Source organism: Equus przewalskii, chromosome 32, assembly GCF_037783145.1.
Source record: "Equus przewalskii isolate Varuska chromosome 32, EquPr2, whole genome shotgun sequence".
In the NCBI taxonomy this organism is placed as follows: Eukaryota; Metazoa; Chordata; class Mammalia; order Perissodactyla; family Equidae; genus Equus; species Equus przewalskii.
This window is the reverse complement of record NC_091862.1, coordinates 1130191-1144751: the sequence shown is the minus strand read 5'-3', so window position 1 is coordinate 1144751 and position 14561 is coordinate 1130191. Positions and strand designations below refer to the sequence as shown.

The 14561-nt window shown below is 43.4% G+C and overlaps 1 protein-coding gene across 25 annotated transcripts in view; it reads right to left on the bottom strand.

Moving 5' to 3' along the window:
- The window catches only part of WDR27 (WD repeat domain 27), a 213997-nt gene that overhangs the window by 94757 nt on the left and 104679 nt on the right, over positions 1-14561 (bottom strand). For 4 of the 25 annotated variants that reach the window (XR_011535548.1, XR_011535556.1, XR_011535544.1 and 1 more), the window contains one exon: positions 13199-13399. The exons of the other annotated variants lie outside the window; for them this stretch is intronic. The gene's annotated coding sequence lies outside the window, so the exon portion shown is untranslated. The remainder of the gene's footprint in view (positions 1-13198; positions 13400-14561) is intronic. 25 annotated transcript variants of the gene reach the window in all.

The following is a 14561-nucleotide window of genomic DNA, read 5'->3' as shown; positions in this document are numbered from 1 at the left end:
TAAAAATAAAAGAAAAAAAACGCGTGAAGTCCATGTCTTTTTTCTCCAGTGCCTTAGGCTGTTTTCAACTTTAGAAATTCTGGTGGAAGCAGCAATAATACCCTAGAGCATTAATACTTTAATTCTTTTCATCCAAAGGGGAAATACAGGTGGATATGTAGCACATGCAGCAAATAAATAAATGCAACTAGTCTCTAAGCAGTCAACTGAGAAAAATCACTATACTTTTTATAGACAATGAAGAAAATGCTTGGGGCCGGCCCCGTGGCTGAGTGGTTAAGTTCACACACTCTGCTTCAGCGGCAGAAGGTTTCCTGGTTCACAACCTGGGTACGGACCTAGCACCACTCATCAAGCCATGCTGAGGCGGTGTCCCACATAGCAGAACTAGAAGGACTTATAACTAGAATATAGAAGTATATACTGGGGGGCTTTGGGGAGAAGAAGAAAAAGAAAAAAAATAAGAGAAGATTGGCAACAGATGTTAGCCCAGGGCTGATCTTTAAAAAAAAAAAAAAAAGAAAGAGAGAAAGAAAATGCATAACATTTTATTTGCATTAATTACTAATTTTGGTGCTACTACCTATCAACTAGTTATTGGAATTTAAAAAAAATACAGAAGTGTAACCCTATCACAGAAGTAGCTGTTCAAAACACGCAACCATCAGGCAAAACTCAACAGTTAACATGTTGTTCAGAACGTTGAGCCTTGTGGCTCATCACTGCCTCTGCTCTGAGCTCTGGCCCACACAGCACAGTGGGGCCACATGGTGCACGCCTAACTCACAAGGACAACCTCTTGAGAGCTGTGATGCAAATAATCAATAACCAATCCATAGATAAGAAAGACAGAGTGATATCTATTGAGTCTAATGTGAGGACTAGCCTAGAAGTGCTCTCCTCTGCAGGGAAGAAGGCACACTGAGAAGCGTGGTGCACAGCATGCTTAGATACCGTTTCAGAACAAAGAACACACACCAAGTATAGCAGGAATACAACTTTTTTTTCCCCAAAGTCACAAGCAGATGTTTTGCTGCAGTTCAGCACACACACAGCAGGTCAACTTGACCTTGGTTCTCTGAGAAGAAAAGCTAATCTTCAAAGAAGTACTGGTATCAGTGTCAGAGAGAGGGAGGCGTTACATCCTTATCTTTAAAGAGTGCATTCTTTGCTTTGGGAAGACGTGTGAAGCAGATGTACAATGCATGTTCAGTGGGCTGTAAGTCAGGCTGCTCTGGGAAAAACAAGTTTTATTTACGCTGAATCAGATTTAAACCAGAATGGCTTCCCCATGTACCTCAATATGTGAAAACTTATTATTATTCTTATTATTTTCATCAGGGCATAATGAGAGCACCACTTCCAACCTAAAAAGCACTTTTGCAAACTCACCATCTCATCTCAGCAGAGACCAAAAGTTCTAGTTAGCCAACTCCAGAAGCAATTGGAAGCCTATATTTTGTTAGAAATAAACACTGTTATCATAATGATTGTTTAAAAATTTCAAGAAAGCATTTCCAACACAGAATTGTCCAAAATGGCATTCAGCACTTAAGCAGTGGCCTGATGACATCAATGCCCAACTTTAGGAAATGGTCAGCTGGGACTCTAGAGAGGCAGGTCCCAAGGGGACGTAACACCGTGACAACACTACACACGACTGAGCTGAGAGTGTGTTTCAACTTATTAGCATCTTCTTCCAGAAGTTCAGTATATTAGGGGAGTTAATTTCAGGGCAATTATCAAGAAGAAATTTAAACATAAACTAATACTTCTAGAAGAATATCTGACGACAACTATGAATTATGTTTATGACAAATTTTTTCTTCCTTCATGTAGATCCACTGGGAAGATAACATTTACATTTTTGGGAAGATAACTGGCCCCTGGTATTGCAGATCTGCACAGCTCTGGTGTTGACACAAGCTTTAGTAAAAGATCCCAACCAAAGGGCCCATCAGCAAAGGATGTGGGCAGTGGAAGACCCACAGGACACGCCACAGAAAAACCCAGAGCATAGACTGGGGTGCATGCCATGGATAACATCTCACTCTGACCCCCGCACTAGGTGTACACTTCTCCTCCTGTTTGGCTGGAATGTCATCACCTTTATTAGTGAACACAGGCTCAAATAAACATCCAAGCATCTTCAGTCCTTCAGTGATGAAGGCACACTGGCAAATCTTTATTTTACGTGTGAGTAGAGGCCAGAAGCTTCAACGGGGTTGGCGTGACATTGAAAAGCAGCGGTGTTTACTCATTTCTCCCATCATGGTTTTAGAATGAGCACTTTGAACGAAGTTGGTGTCTGAGTTCACTAAATGGATTGCGTTTGTCTTTCTTTCTTTCCTTTGGGAAGAGGGACTTTATTTTTCATTTCACGGCTCCTTTCTTCTTTAATAGTGATGCTAAGGCATTGTTGAAAGCAGCTAACTCGTTCTTTAGAATATTCTCTCACCAAATCTCACTTTCTTTCAGTCCTGCAGATGGACGAGCCTGCTTGTTTGGACAATCCTCGTAGTTCTTGCCAATAATATTGTGACCCCGCTATCAAGCGCAGAGAGAAGAGAAAGCTCGGATCATCTTGCTTGGCTTGTTCAGATGACTCTAATTCTTACGCTTTAACAAGATTGTTTTGTAATTCTACTTTAATTTTCTTCAATTTCTTCCACTATGTTTATTTCATTCTCTGAATGTAAAAATTGATTTATAAATTAAAACCCAATGGACTCTTTCGGCCTTTGCCATCTGCCCGATTGAATGGCAACAGCTGGATTTTGCCATTTCCTTTACACAGATGTACATTTGTGGGAAGACGGTGCTGAATGAATGAGTGTGAATAACGGGCCCTGAGCGAGCATGCAGCTTCAGTGTCTGACACGTTTGTCCTCCTGGAAATTTCAAGGAAATGTGCCTATGTTGTCTGAGCACTAACAGGGCACCAGTGTCTTGACACGACCTTGTGGGGTCACTGACAACAGCAGTGGGTGTGAACCCCCATGCAGGACTAATGTGGCCAACCCATATGTGCCTGGCATTTAGGTTACGTCCATCGTCTCGGTTCGCGTCTGAACACCTCAGTGTGACTGTTGGTGAGTGGGAACATGGAACTCTGAGCAGATGACTGTCCAGACGTGCCCAAGCATCACTATCTTCCCGCAGGCCTGATGAGCACCTCACCCAACCAGCTTGAATAAGCGTCAACGGTAAAGTTTCACTTGGAAACATTAAATTCCATTTAAGGATTCTTGCTTCGTCCCCCTAGTATTTCTTATGAGAGCCCCTTTCTGCTTTAGTCTGATGTTCTGTAACTTTTCTTCATTGATTGGGTCTTTTTCCCTCCAAACCTCTGTTCTTCCCTTCTCTCTCTTGTCTGGCTCCAGTTATTTCCAAGTTGTCTACACTGCTAGGATTCACTGTGTTAAAAGCGACTGGTGGGCTGGAAGCTTAAGGTGATGGACATCGTAGAGTGCCTGAAGTTTCCCCACTCCTCGTCACACTTCTAGAGTCTCTTTGGAATGAAAATGTAGAATTTTAAATTCTTTGCAATTTATTGTGTTCCCACTTAAGATGAAGAATTGTCAATATTCAATATATGAAAGTCTTTGATGACAGGCAATCAGTACCCTTTGAGCTAAACATTTTGCATGATTAAACAAAAAGTAATCAGACTCCTGGGACACGACTCCAATTGACAGCCCTTTCCCGTGCTGTGCCCTCCCCTGCCAGGGAGATGACATGAGCCTCAGCATCTGCACTGATGACAAGCTTCAACGACACCAGGACGAGACTGTGCTCTCAGGCCTTGAGAGAGAGGTTTGAATTCCAGGCTCTGCGTCCAGAGAACTTCCTGGACATACGTACCAGAGGGGACTTCACGTGCCACCTGTGGGAGGCGTCTGCTGATGAGGGGCACACAGCGCCCAGCTTCTTGTCCTGGCAGACGCAGAGCCACACGAAGGGCTTCCAGTGATTCACGGGCAGGGCAGGGATGGACTGGGTGGGTGGCAAGCTCGGGGTCTTCATTAGGGGAAGGACGACAGGAACATCATACAAGCCATGACAAACTTTAGGTCCAGGAACAAATAAACCAGCTCCATTAAAACATCAGTGGAAAAACATCCCCAGTGCTGAGTGTGGGTAAGACACATCAATCCGATTTTGTATCTTGTCTTAACACCGAGCCGTTCCCTGAGCGACAGCAGCCCTCTGCTCGCCTGCTGCTGCGCCCCTCATCTTTGCTCTCACCTCCTGCCTGTTTCCTTGAAACCACTAAAGTCATCAAAGGTAAGTTTCGGGTTAGAAAATAAAAGTTAAACTACCATAAAACTGAAAGATGAGTCTCTAAAGTTTAAAAATGCTTCTGTTCACTTCATGAGCAGATACACTGTCTACACTCTAGTTTCTGAATGTAATTCCACGTGAAGAAAGCAAGCTGACACAGAACGTCCTGCATGTGGTGTGAATCCTGGCAGTGGAACTGCCACATCAACCATATTTTGGTTTCCAGCTTATTGCCTTATTAATATTATCTTTACAGAGTCGTTTCTTGGCAGGAATCCTTTTAAACCATGTATCCATTTTGTAAGTATTAATTTAGAAAAACTAGATAATATAATCCACAAAGCCCCTTAGCAGAGACTGCACAAGAACTATATTACATGGCAATATGCTAAAAACTATCGGGCACGAGAGTGTGCTGCTCAGCTTCTGCTGTAAGACTCCTCACGTTTCCTCATGTCCTCGTGTCCTCGTCGTGTCCACCATGTCCCTCCCACTCAGGGAGGGCACTCGTGTCAATCTGTACACTAAATACTAACAATAGTTTCTTTTTCATTTAATGAATAGAAACATAAACATAAACTAAAGTTCTAATTTTGCTTCCTGAAATAATGATTGTCTTGCACACTCCGCTTGGGAGCCCATGGCATTAACTGCTTCAGGAAGTATAGATGGGGAGGAAGGTGCAGATTTGAAAAAACAAACAACTAGTTAACAGGTGGACCAGTGGAGAAGTGGGGACTCAGCGGGACAGTGCATGGGGAAGGAAGGGCTTTGGGTACCTGTCAGAGTTACACCTGTGTCTGGGTAAACCAGCTGAGTGCAAGAGCATCAAGGACGAGTGGATTTGGAGCAGAAGGTTGCTGAGCTGAAGTTGAGGGGTCAATGGACTGCCCAGTTAGAAATGTGCCCAGCAAGCTGGGGGTGTGAATCAGGTCCACAGAGGAGTGTGAAGCATGAATGAGATGTGGGAGGAGAGCCAACAAAACACGACCGTGTGGAAATCAAGAAAAGGGACTCTTTGAAGGAGGAAAAAAAGGGAGACAGTGTCCAACTCTGAGCCAAGCTCGAGTCTGATAGAGAAGGAACACGTCTCAAGGAATCAACAACTCAGAGAACATAGCTGATTTCAGCAAAATCCCTAAGCTTGTTTCCAATCATGCAATTTCTTACCCAATGCTCTATCTTTCTAGAACATCCATAATTAGCCTCATAGCCTGTATTTTATGATTTCATTTTTTCCCTCAACCTCCAGAGAACAAAGACCTTGTTTAGTTTACTAAGGAAGAAAATGAGAACTCACTAAGGACATTTCACGATGTACTTCCTCCTTTCTCGTTCAAAACACATCCTAGGAGAACACGAATCCCATCCTGGACCTGAGGGCTCTCCACCCCTCCCCTGGTCGGAGCTCGTGGCTGTGTCCCCCTCACGGAGAAGTCCCTGGATCTTCAGACGCGACTCTGAACGGGGTTGAGTGCCCTCAGCTGTGCTGAATGCTGGGAAACACGTCCAAACTTACGTTCTAACACCAACGGCTCCAACGCCCTTCTCTTTGGGTACTTCCCTGACTTTCACTAAGCCTTGAAAAGGGGACAATAGACATGTTTTCTCAAATAAGAGAATAAAAGATTTTTCCACCCTTTTAGTAACTTTCTGAAATGACTGGAAGACATATTTGTGTCACGTAAACAACTTGTGTAGGCGTTTAACTGAAATGATTGTAAGAGTGAACTTTCAGGAGAGCAGCAGGCCCCGTTAAGGGAATTCTCAGGGACTCTCTGCTTCTAAAGAACCACCTGGCATCCGTGGGAGCCTCGACCAGCGCAGACCCTGCTGTCCAGCAGCATCGCTGGCGTGGCAGCATCACGGTGCCGCCGCCCAGCCGTCAAGCGGGGGAAATGGCGGTTCAGAGCCTGTTGCCCACAGGATCCCTGAATGTTTGTGGGTTGTTTTGAGTTATTTTTATGTGGGCATAAGTTAAAACAAATAACACACATAACTTAAGATGCTTCTCAGGAAAATAAATATGTGGGGAGAGAAATATTATGAAATCCCAGAGGTGACAGGGCCAGCATGTCCCTTCATGCTGTTTTGGAAGGTGAATGAGCACCCACTTTATAAACATGAGTCATATTTCAGCTGGAATAAATGACCACAGCAAACTGATTTCCACCAACAACAGCCACTGAGTTACTGGGGTTTACAATGCTCTAATTCTCTCCCTTGTTGGTATTTTAGACACAGACCACATCCCCACCTGCACCTCCTTATCTCCTTCACCCCTTCGCTGGCCCCCCTTATCAGGTCTGAGCTTCCCCCGCTTCTCTCTGTCTCCTCATTTTCCGCAGTCCCCTTCTACTTGGTCTCCCGTGAGCACGGCCTCCCCACAGTCTTCCTCAGAACAGCAGAGTGATTCTCGAAACACGGCAGGGCACCATGTTTCTGTGATGACCCGGAAAGTAGAGACTTTCAGCTTCCGAGGCTGAGGGGCCTTTGTCAGGAGGACTCAACCCTGTTGCTGTGACTGGAAAAGCCCCCAAGTCGACAGGGAAACAGTGGCTGGCCAGTTGCCAACAAAACATGTTCACGAACAGAAGCCTCGCTGACCGACCCCTCCCCCTTCAAACCTACATCAGACTCTTCTCAGAGGGCCTCCCAGAACCCCAGTGCCTCCACCTCAGTGGAGGAGAAGCCCCACAGGCCTACAAGATCTGCCTTGCTGCTTCCCCTGCCTTCGCTCTCTCTGTCACCCGCTGGCTGTCCCCTGTGCCCTCTGACCTCCCAGGCTCTCCCCACTGGGGGTCCTGTGTCTCTCTTTGCTGCCTGGTCTGCTCTCCCCTCACGGGTGTGGTCACAGCCTCCCTCCCAGTGTCTGCCTCCTCCTTCACTTCTATCCACGGATCTCGTCACCTTTATGACTGTCATTCCCTTATCCACTCAGCTATTGTGAGTCTGCATCCCAGGCACCCACGACCTCTGCTCCCGGAGGACCGCAATGTGTGCTCCCTGCTCCCTGACACCGACAACACGCACTTCACAAATGTATGTCGGGCGGATCACACCCATATTTTTAACAGTGCTACACCTCACAACAGCTGCTGAATAAATATTCGTTGAATAAATTCACTTAATTGTATTTCACTGATGAGGAAACTGGCAACAAAAGAGGTTAACTGTCTCATTAAGGGTACACAGCTGGTGATGCTACAGGCCGCGTTCAAGCCGTCCAGCTGAACAAGGGCTGCCCTCAAACCTCACTTACCCTTGTATAATTATCCATCCCTTTCCCCCTACTAACACTGACACATCATTCATCAAATTTTTATCACCACATATGTAAAAATTATTAGACTGCATTTCTCTGCATACAGGCTGTAATTTGGGGGTTTCAACTGTTTTGAAAGACCTTTGTCTCTCCATCGAGGCTAAAATAGTCACCCTTCACTGAGGTCATCAGTCACAGAAACCTATTCAAGTGCTGGCCGGTGCCTTGTGTGTGGTGTGCGTGGAGTCTGGGTGTGCTGGTGAGCGCAGGACGGGGCAGGTGTGGGGTTCCTGTGAAAACTATCCCACAGCTGCGATCAGCGTGCCCCTGCTCTAAGTGTGCTCAAGGAACCTGCTCTAGGCGCCAGTTCTTTCCCCTTCCCACGTGACTGCTCCTGGCTCTGTCAGGCATCTCACTCGACAACCATTCTGGGTCCTCCCAGCCTTTCTGGTTCCTTCCACGATGCTGCATCCCCCCGGAGATTAAGTAAGCCTTTCTTCCCTCTCTCATAACAAAGGTCAGAAGGAAGTCCTGGCGCCATTTTTCTTTTTAGAAAGTGAGAGCAATATTAAAATATTTCCTGCCACAGTTTCATTGGATCTTTGTAACACACTTTAGAATAGAAATTAGGAAGGAATTGTAGATCTTAAATGTTCTCACCACAAAAAAGAAATGGTAAATATGCGACGTGATGGAGGCGCTAGTTAAGGCTATGATGGCAATCATTTTGCCACATATAAGTGTATCAAAGCAACATGTGGGATACCCTAAACTGACACAATGTTACAAGTCAATTACATCTCCTTAAAGCTGGGAAAAAATCATATGAGCAGCCCCACCCCATTATTGATCATATGAAGTTTGTAGTCAACAGAAAACCCTTGTTTTTTAATAAAATGCTATTATAAAAAAAATTAGAAATGAATTGTCACAAAAGGATAAATATAAAAATAAGATGGAAGGCGGCAAGGCAGGAAGCAGCAATCAGCTGCGCTACGGGTGGGAAGATTGTGGTCTTGGATGTAGGATTTCTGCTCAAAACCTCCCAATTAGTCATTGTGCGACCCTGGGTCAATCGCAGCCTCTCTGTGTCTGTTTCTTCTTCTATAGAGGAATGACAACACCTTTCTAGGACTACACTGATGGCTAAGTAAATATTTATTTTATGTGAACGTGATAACTTGCTACACAAGCAGAAGGATGGTTTTCAGGGTCTCTTCTCCCAGAACAAACTGAAAGGTATTACTATAAAGGTCGTGAAGAGCGAACCGTGGGGGTGTGACAGCTCACAGGTCAGCACCACACCATGTCCCACAGCCCTGGGACCCTCCTATGTCTTGAAGAGGCAAAATGGAGGAATGGAAAGAGCATGGATGACAGCTGCAGGCCACACACTAGACCTGTGGCCTTTTATTCATCTCTAACACCTCTAAATGGCAGGGGTTTTGATGTGTAAAATGAAGAAATCATTCTTTATAACCTGGTAAGTCGCTTTTAGCTCTAAAGTGCTGGTGTTCTAGTTCTGCTAAAATTTAACATGAAGAAACAGATTAACGAACACGTCATAATTTTCTGAACCAACGAAGTAATAACAGAGTGGAACGCTTTTTCCCAGTTAAGGCAATCAATGAAATTCAATAGCGGGCCGCGTACCTGAGGCTAGAACCATGTGGTTGGTTCGAGACAGCCCGATGCACATGTCCCTCCCCTCAAGATCTGGAAGAAGTTAGTGGGTTGGCAGGACAGAGTGGCAGATGGGCACAAATGTATACAGCCTTTAAAGGAAAACCTGAAGGGTTTGTGCAAGAAGAAGGGGGAGTACAATTAACACCAGCAATTCTCTCTGATCAAGAAAAAGCTGCAGCTTCCCGGCAGTTTGCTGGCAAATCACTGACGTGCTGTGGTGAAGGGCCCTACTTGTTGACTCGTGGATTTTCATATAAATCATTGCTGGAAAAACGCAATTTTCAATACTAAAATAGCATGGGGTATAAGCAAACAAAAATCTTGAAGCAGTGTATATCCTTAGAAAATATAAACATCTTAGGATCCAGATCTCAAACTTTTGGAGCCGCAAAATAAATGTGCATGTACAGCTCCTTTGTCATCCAGATCCTGACGTTTCAGTTCCCGTGGTGACTGCACCACCAGCCCACGTTCTGGTCAACAAATGTGATGCAGAATCACAAAATAGGATTAGCTGTACTTTCTAAGTTGGGACATTAGGAAACCCTCCTAGATTATATTACAGCCTACATTTTAAACATAAAATTCACTCCATGTTTCTAATGAGTCACCATTTTAAATGCTTCCAAAGTATTCTGACTACGGAGGTTAGTTTTCTAGAATTCTGCGTGTGGTAGATGGGCACTTCTGCTGAGTTTATGATGAGATAAATACCCTCAGATGAAAAATATTGTAATTTCTTGGCAATATCAAAATAAGTAAAGTTGTTAGAAATAATTATGCTATCATAACACATAAAAATATAGATTGATTTATCTCAGCAGCATTCATTGAGCATATGCCCTATATTGCTGATGCGTTTGACTATGGGGAATAAAAAAAAAAATGAAGATGAAAATTATCCTCCCCCGAGGAACTCAAATTCCACTGGAGCAGCTGACACATAAATTGATAATTTAAGCATGTAACATCCATGTGCTCTCTCCATTAGTATCTAAAACCTGATACTGAAACGCTGAGATCTGAAGCTGACTTTAATTCAGGGGAAATTTCACAGAAGACAGCATTGGAATGAGGCCTAAAGGGGGAGTAGGTGGCTACACCAAGAGGAACAGGAAAAACACATCCCAGCAGGGAAGAACATGGAACGGTCATGGGCAGAGCACGTCCCCAGAGGAGTGCAGCCTTCCCTGGGCTGGGCATGGCACCCTCTGGGAGGAGAAGTTTGCAGGGAGATGAGGCTGGAAAGTAGACTAGTTAAGCAAGACGAACACTGTTGACCAAGCTAAGGAGTCTGAACAAAACTTAGCGGAAGTGGGGAGGATGAAAAACAATTATCATTTATATTTTTCACTAAAAACCTAAAGGGGAAAAATAAAAATTGTAAAGCAATAGAGCAAAATTGTGACTATACTATGCATGAGGATAATTACGATATATACTGAGTAATATAATTACACTGATTATAATAAGTAATTTTCCAGTATAATATTAATGAGCCTTCAATTTTATAATGGAGTCAAAAGATCCTAAAACACTTTAGAGGTATTATTAGGAGAGACAATAATTTTCTTTATTAGACCATTATAATGACAACCATACCATTGGGAGAGTAGCCAAACTAATGAGCCTAAAATATCTTTTAAAATTATAAAAAGATTAAGCACTAAACAAGAGATTTCACTGGCAGAGTTAATTGATTTTCAACAAAGACACCAATGAAATTCAATGGAAGAAGGAAGGTATTTATAATGAGTGCTACTACAGCAAATAGATATTCATATGGAAAAAAAATCGAATCTTGACCTTTCTCCATACCCTGAAATTAATCCACGATGGATGTCAAGGTGAGAACCATCCTCCTCATGCATGTGAGAGGGGCTGTGACTTGCTCCTGAACTCAGAATACAGCAGATCACGTGGACATGCTCCACACATGAGACTGTAGTGCCGTCTTGCTGGAGGCTCCCTCCCCTGCTGACTTTGAGGAAGCAAGGGGCCTTGTTGGGGACACTACATGACAAGGAGACACAGTGACCTCTGGCACTTCCAGCCACAAGAAGCAGAGGCCTGAAGTCCTAGGATCACAAAGATCCAAAGCCTTCCAACAACTGGAGGGAGCCTGGACGCAGATCCATCCCCGATAGAGCCTCAGATGAGAACACAGCCCTGGCCGACATCTCGGTCACAGCCTGGAGAGACCCTAGGCTGAGAAACCAGCTGAGCTGTGCCCGACTCTCAACCCACAGAAATTGTGAGATAACAACTGTGTGCTGTTTTTAGCCACTGTTACAGAGCAATAGATAGCTAATATAATCGATCATACATCTAAATGTAAATAAGAACTAAAAACTTCCCAGCAGAAAACATAAGGAATATCTCTGCAGCCTTTGGGTTGGAAAAGTTTTCTTTGATGGGCCACAGAAAGTACTAACCATAAAATAAAAATTGCATTTATAAAAATTTAAAACTTATGTTCACTAAAGGATATTATTATAACATAAATAGATAAGCCACAGATTAGGGGAAAACGTTCACAATACGTATATCTCACATATGAGAGTATCCAGAATACATTTTTTTAAAAGTGCTATAATTTGATAATAATAATAATAAAACAATTAAAAATCAGCCTATAAACAAGTGATAAAGTGTTCAATATCACTTACTATTAAAGAAATGCAAATTTAAACCACAATAAACATACCACAATAGCTCAAATTTAAAAGACCAAAAAAAACAAATGTAGCTGAGAATTGGAACCACTGGGTTCTGACGCAGTGCTGGTGGGAGTGTCAACGGTACTACCACCTTGGAAAGCTGCCAGGCAGTGACTTCACAGTGCAGCATGCACCCGCCCGTCGCCCAGCAGGTACACTCTTATATGCTCACTTGAGAGATGTGGGGACATATTTCCCCACAGACACTCGTACCAGAATTTTCAGAGCAGCTGTATTCGCAGTCACCAAAAACTAGAAACAACGAAAGCTCTCCGACTGAGGAATGGTCAAACCGTGCTACATATGGAGGAAGACTGCTCTGCCATTTACAGGAAGGCACCACCAGTACATGCAGCAACACGGATAAATTTCACAACCGATAAGCTGAGCCAGAAATTCCATTCATGTGAAGACCCAGGAAAGACAAGACCAATCTCTGTGCTGGTGTGAGAACACTCTTTTGCTGGGGTGTGGACTTGAGGATCGACCGGGAAGGGACAATCCGAAGGTCATAGGGTGAAAGGAAAGTTCTGCATCGCGCAGGCGCGTGAATCTGAACCTGAAGCTCTGGGCCTTTTCCTGTGTGGTCACCACACCCCAACACAGAGAGAAGACTCGGTCACCCTCCATGACCCAGAACACATGCTACTTTAACACCACTGTGGACACACTGCCAACACTTTGACTTCTCTTATCCTCAATTTTCCCTTTTTAATTCTTATTCAAAAAATATTTCCTTTGTTTTGATTAAAAATATTAAAGTACAGAAAAACATCTTGCTTTCCCCACCACATACATAAAAAATGGTCAGAAAGGAGGGTTAAAAGTGGAAAAGGAGACTTTGCATTGTCGGTCTCTATACTGTACCACATTTTAGACTTCAAAATATATTAACTACGGTGTAAAAATGCAGATGTCTTTTGCAGTGCTCATAGGAACTTAATATCTACAAAACCCTTTTAACTTTAATGCATGTTTATGATTCCTAAAAACTCAGAGAGTATTGGATAAATCATGTCACTATATTTCCCCCCATGATTTAAAATGTTCTGGGTTCAAACAAACAGGTGTGACCTGTGTTTCATCAGAAATTGGTCTAAATCCAATATTCCTCTTGACTTTTCCATTCCTACAAACTAGTAAGGGCTTCTGGACGTAGCATGCTTCCTCCCTGAAGTATGCTTGTGTTTAAAGTGTGTTAATGAGTGGTTTTAGTGCATATCTGAATTTAGAATTTTCTCACCGGTGTTTTAATAGCTCAGGCTAGCCTGAGATCCACCGGCCTCAGGCAGCGTGGATTTCATACAGGTCCCAGGGCTCGTGCTGTCCTCCGCCAGGCTGCAGACAGAGTCAGGGTGCACTGCTGGACCACTGACTTCAGGAAGAGGCATCTGGCTCAGATCCCACTGGAGTTCTTGCTATCAAATGATAGACATGGGTCTTCCTGGAAAAATGGGTAGAGGTCAGTGGTTGAAACCCAGAGTACGGACAGCTGGGCAGTCCATCAGGAAGAGGGCTCATGTGGCAGATGGCCAGCACTCTATCTTCTAGGTAACTTAATGTAGACTCTCTCAAAGTGTGAACTAGGACCCAACGGCAACAAAATCCTAATGTTCTTGTGAAAACTCAAATTTCCAGCCTCTTCCATGGATCTACGGAAATTAAACATCTGGGGTAGGGGCCCAAATAGCTTCATTTTTTTCAGAAACCCTCTAGTAAGTTTTCATGCAAGTACATTTTGTATACCATAGTTTTCCAATCCAAGCATTTGTTGCTCAGCCAAAATAAATCCAGCACTTGTCCAGAGTACGTGAGCCAAAAATCTATAGCAGAACAGACTTTTCATTTTGACTACTGTTGGCGAGAGGTAAGTCATTCACATTTGAATCCTGGAATAAATTCTGCTACTAATGGTTCAAGTGCAAAGTCTTTTGTTCTGCACTGTGGAACGTAATGCACTCTCCAGGTGGAAGTCATAGGCCTGGCTGACTTGGACCGTCTGCAGCACAAACAGTAACAGCCCACCAGTTTCATAGTTCAGTTTCCTACACTTTCTGCTAAAGAAATTCGGTTGGCAACCAGAAATCTTGAAGTCAATACCTTATTTAGGCTTCACATTCCCAATGTATCATTTGGACAGGTTATGCCTACATGATATTGAAAGATCAATTTGCGGTACAACTTTTTGGCTATTACAGAAAATTACTTGAGTATTAAAATAAGTAATGTGACAACAGCAGGCTTCCTAGTGCTCTCGTCTGTGTTGCATTTAAGTTTGTGGTTTGGCTGCTGACTTTGCTAGAATCTGCAGAATTTTCCAAAAGGAAGGTACTGTAGATTTCCTAGGAGAGAAATTAACTTTTGTGATGTGGACATGATGAGACAGGCAGAGAACGTCTGGGAATGATAGACTCTTCAGAACTAGAGTGTTGTACATGAAAACATATTTAAAATCACTCAAAGGTAAAAAAGAGCATTAATGCCACATTAATAAAAATAGAATACATATTGCCTCTCATAGAATAGAAACAAGAAACTTTTCTGAAATCTTGATTGAGAATTCCACTCTAGCCAATAAATCTAAGGTGGAAAACATTTTGCTAGTC